Raw genomic sequence first — 5,420 nt, forward strand, 5'->3', positions numbered from 1 at the left:
ATCGACGGACTTCTTTACTTCCTACTATCATCCTTGTTCCCATGGATATCGGTTGGTTTCATGCTATTGTTGGGAAATGTGAACTGGGAGCCAAAATATATTTTTTGTTAGTTTTTCTCCTTGGTTCGTATATAATGTCTGGTCCCCTTGTAGAAGGACATGGAAATTTGATGCCACACGGGGGTTCATTGACAAGGTACCTTTAACAAAATTTAATTGTAAAACATCACAAATATCTTAATCTTCTTCGAAAGCCTTACCTGATATATTTTTCATGCAAGTCATAAAAAGATGATAACCGTCTGTATACCACTCCACTTTGCTGACTTACAATGGGTTATGGTGAATCCAATCAACATACGATCGCAATTAAATTGCAACAATTGTTTTTACAGATCCTTTCGATGTCACGTAGAGTTTGCCGAGCGATAGCAAACGTAAACCGTGGCGCATTACAAATTCTTATTTAAATACAATGTCTGTAATAATAAGATCGCTCAATAATAAGGTTGCAGATATTTTGACTGTAAAAGGTGGTACGGGCGCCATAATCGAATATCACGAAAGTGGTGTTAATTCAATATCTTGTACTGGTATGGCAACAATCTGCAATATGGGAGCTGAGATTGGTGCAACTACTTCGGTGTTTCCTTTTAATGATCATATGGCTACATATTTGAAATCTACCAATCGGGGTGCCATTGCAGATGAAGCAAATAAATATAAAAGCCATCTTTTTAATCCCGATGGAAACTGTGAATACGATGAACTAATTGAAATAAATTTAGATAAATTGGAGCCACATGTGAATGGTCCGATCACACCTGATTTGGCTCATCGAATAAGTAAATTGGGTGCAAATCAAAGAAAAATGGCTATCCCATAGACATTAAAGTCGGCTTTATTGGCTCTTGTAGCAATTCTTCACACGAAGATATGGGTCGTTGTGCCAATATTGCTAAAGATGCAATGAACCACGGTCTCAGATCAAAAATACCGTTTAATGTCACCCCCGGTTCTGAGAAGATTCGTGCGACTATTGAAAGAGGCGGTATCGGGGAAGTTTTTCAAAAATTCGGGGGCACAGTTTTAGCAAATGCCTGTGGTCCTTGCATTGGGCAATGGGATCGTAAAGATATTAAAAAAGGCGATAAAAACACCATTGTAACATCGTACATTCGTAACTTCACTGGAAGAAATGATGCAAATCCTTCAACGCATGCGTTTGTCACCAGCCCGAATTAGTCACTGCTTTATCGATTGCTGGACGTTTAGATTTTAATCCTTTAACCGATGCGCTTACAGGCTTAGATGGCAAGAAATTCAAACTTACAGCACCGTGATGAACTACCATCAAAAGGCTTTGATCCGGGAATGGATACATTTGATGCACCACCAAAGAATGGGGAAGCTATACAAGTGGAAGTCGATCCGCTGGTCTTCAAATTTTAGAACCATTTGATAAATGGGATGGGAAAGATTTAATTGAATCTAAACCGTCTAGATGATTTTAATTGTGCCAAAGAAATAGTTAGAGCGCTTATGCCACTCAATTGCTCAGCGAATCACGATAAAGTGATGTAATACCAACTACAAAGAAATCTGTTATTCTCTCCACGTCGTTTTTCCGGTGCAGTGCGGGTTTCCGGCTTCATCTTTTGATTTTTATAACACGCGTTTCCCTGGAAATTTTATCCAGCTGTTAGCCCTGAGGCTTAACAAGGAAACAACACTTAATATCGATTTGACGATACCAGCCTTCTTTGCTATTTACGTCAAGGAATGTGCACCCTTAACACATATTCTTAAAGCGTTGATTAACATAAAGTTAATGCGATGCAGAAATTGTTTTCAATCCATGTACAAATACTGATAACAGTGTAGCAAAAACACGGTACTGCGGTAATAATAATAATGAATATAGAATGTAAACGAAAACAGCTATTTAAATTGTTCCCCGCTACTATCTATCATTAGTTTAGTAATTATCACTAGAAATATATTTCAACATTGATTTGGGATGTTTGAGCTGAACACCTTCGGTTGCATTTAATACCTCACCTATAAAACTTTTCGCATTGTGTAAAGTCGTACCACCTAATATTACTTTATAGCCAAGACTATTAAGTTGGTGTACTGCCAGTGCTTCTTCGTATGTAGTGCCACCAACCATAAATACGACCACTTCTTGTGGTGGACGCCGAAATGGTGCTAATTCCGAATTAAGTGCTGGATACATTGGATCTAGTTCTCGCCCTTTGAAAACATCTTCCAATGTTTTCTTAAGTAAGGGTGTGTGTTGAGTGAAAACATTTTCAACACCGTTCAAACCCTTTATTAAATTTCGCGTAAGCTTAACAGCATCGGAAATACGCACTAAATTGAAAATTTCTCCTTGTCGCATATGCGTTCCAGCATATTCAATTAAACTAGGTACAATAGCTGTACGTCCGCCGCGTGTTTTAATGATTTGCAACAAGCTAGACGTATCGCAATTTGCGTGACGCTCATAACGTAAAGCATACAACGCCACCAATTTTATAGCATCATCTACTGTAATACGTTCATCGGCTATAATTTTACGTATACGCTGAATTTGTTGCGAATTTTCAGCTTTACATGCAACCTCTTGCTCCACCTCGGATACTTCAAAGAGGCTTCGCTTTGCAGTGAGCGCTGATAATTCTCCCAATATGCAAAGATGTTTTTGTACAGTACCAAACATTTTCTTAAATTGTTTCATGACATGTTTCGATGAAATTTTTCATGTCGGCAATACTTTCAACTTTTATTTGATCTTTGGCTTTACGTTGAAATTCTTCCATTAAAATTTTAATTGTCGCACCAATTTCACCAAAATTTGCATACATATTTTTGCCATAGAACTCATCTTGTTCACCGTTGTTTGAAATCTTTTGGTATACCAGCTATATTGGAAGGATCAACCCGATTATTGCGTATGCAGATTAATTCATGTACCATTGCTTGATATGCCCATCTATGTAGCAAGAGTGTAACAGGATCATCACGTCGATCTAATATGAGTAGAAGTGGTGGGCAGCACCATTTTCATGGGTACGTTAGAAATCGAATAGGCTGGATTCCTTGCAAATTGGTTCATATATTTGTTTGGCTAAAGTTTGTGTCACTGCCGAGCCAGCACGTTAACGTATAACTGGATATAGTTTCAATGAAAATAATACTGCTAATACACCTTGTACTGTGCGCCCAAGTGCATCTGTTAGGTATATTGAGTGAGAACAAATTCGGATTGACACAAAGGTAATCGGCGTATACTTCTTTCACTTCGCGCACTGATTCACTTTCATCACATTCTGCTAAATACTTTATGTCGGTACGCGGAATGATATTGCTGAGATAAATGAAATAAGAGCCATATTTGGGACTGCGTAGTTCGTCGGCAAGTAGCTGTACATTTTGTTTGGTTGGCCTTATGAATACTATACATTTCGAATTTTTCATCCGCTCACTAGAGCGCCCGGAATTAAGGCGTTCAAATAGATACACCTCACGTTGCAACATGTCTGATTGACTAAGCGCCATTGATAATGCTAGTCGTATCTTTGGATCAGTACGTACTTTGCCATCAACTTTAATGAGACGCTGCATCAGAATTTTGGTCACCTCATTGTGGGCATACTTAAGACGATTTCTCAAGAAAATCATTAAGGGCAATGATTCGCGCAATTTATGTGGGCCACTTGACGGTCAAGGAGCAAATACGCCTCCCAATTTGTCTAACATCCATGCCTTTGGGGCGGCTAAACGCTTCAAATACGTCTTGGGACCTCGCGCCTGTCATTAGAAGGACGCATCTTGTTTATCGCGTAAAATTTCGCTTCCCAGCTTCATTTAAAACCATTGAAAGAAAACCTGAAAATAAAAATACAAAACTAGTTAATAAAAGGTCAGATTACGTAGTTTAGTATCTATACTCACCGCGTGTTTTATATGAATGACATTTTTTTTTCATTCAGGAAATGGAAAAGCGACATCTGCTCGTCAAAATCTCTACACTCAACTTTACTGACTGTCAATGCACTGCGTTACCGACATTATGCCTTATGCGCTGCTACACGCCACTCATGTCGCGTATTACATATCTCGATCAATCATTCATTTGGTCGAGATTTAGAATACTTAATTCCACGAATCTCAACATTATCGACAATACACGTCAAAAATAATGTCAAATGGTGGAAGTGCAACTCTGTAATACCCTTCCAGCCAAGTTTCGAACCGTTCCGTGTGGTGGCAGGTCACTTGTTGTGAAAACAAAGTTCACCACAAATCAAAAATAAATTTTTAGGACTACTTCGGCGACATCTACCGACATAAATCAGATTATAAAATGTACTAATGGCGCTAAAGCGCCAGCCACTTCGCATGGATGAGTGCTAAATCCGTTTTTTCTTGATCTCTTTGCGCGCATAAGCATGTACTTATGGCCTTTAATTTTTAATTTCAATAAAATGTTTTTCTTTTCTCTTTTTCGAAAATATATTAGATATAGTTTTCTTTGGTTTACGCCACCCAAACAACATTCCGCTAACCTCAATTTGGGCATGATCAATGATACCAATACTCTTTCAGATCATGACCCGTTACCAAACTTTATTGGCCAAGTCAGAGGGAGGCGCAAAGCGTTTCGACGTCACGTGCCAGCTCTGCGGCAGGGACCATAGTCTCCGACTCTGTGCCGAATACAGAAAAAAATCCCCGGAGGAGAGGTTGCGGGCCGTGCTGCTGCACAAATACTGTCCAAATTGTCTTTCGCCCTTTCACCGCGTGGACAAGTGCAATAGCAAATATCGCTGCAAACGGTGCCAGCAAAAGCACCACACCACGCTCCATCTAGATGAGCGTCTATCTGAACGCGATGATGCAACAACCATTGGCGACGACAACCCGCCCATTGACACGTTGTCAATCCACCTAATGGGGCCGGCAAAGTCCTGGGCTCAGCAGGTGGAGGAAGAGAGAGCGAAAATGGAGGAAGGGAGAGCAAAAACAGAAATGAGATCGCCAAAAAGCAGGAACGGGATGCGCAGTTTCCGGGCGCTGTTGCAGCACGAATTAACGGCGGAAAGAACAAGGAAACCTCGAAAGGAACGCGACAATTAGCGGCATCGCGACATCGGACTCCAACGAGGCTCCACCAAGCCATCCAAACGCGAGAGACAGCACCGGCGGAATAAATCGACGCCATACACTCTTGAAGCGCAAAGTACAAGGACACTATCGCGTGGTACACCGGAAGGCTTCCGAACCGGCCGACTGCTCCAAGCTATCGTCGATCCCTGCGCCACCAGCACAATCGTCGATGCAGAGGTGGTACGTGATCTCCAATTGGAGTGCCAGGGACCAGGGCAATGCACCCTTATTCTACGCGGCAAGTT

General features: G+C 40.8%; 2 pseudogenes; one reads left to right on the forward strand and one right to left on the reverse strand.

Moving 5' to 3' along the window:
* Window positions 1-475: 475 nt before the first annotated feature.
* Window positions 476-1,508, forward strand: LOC137234788 (aconitate hydratase, mitochondrial pseudogene; annotated as a pseudogene).
* Window positions 1,509-1,978: 470 nt separating this feature from the next.
* On the reverse strand, window positions 1,979-3,687 carry LOC137234789 (vacuolar protein sorting-associated protein 45 pseudogene; annotated as a pseudogene).
* Between the last annotated feature and the right edge of the window lie 1,733 nt (window positions 3,688-5,420).

This window comes from Eurosta solidaginis, chromosome X (genome assembly GCF_040869045.1).
Source record: "Eurosta solidaginis isolate ZX-2024a chromosome X, ASM4086904v1, whole genome shotgun sequence".
Taxonomy (NCBI): Eukaryota; Metazoa; Arthropoda; class Insecta; order Diptera; family Tephritidae; genus Eurosta; species Eurosta solidaginis.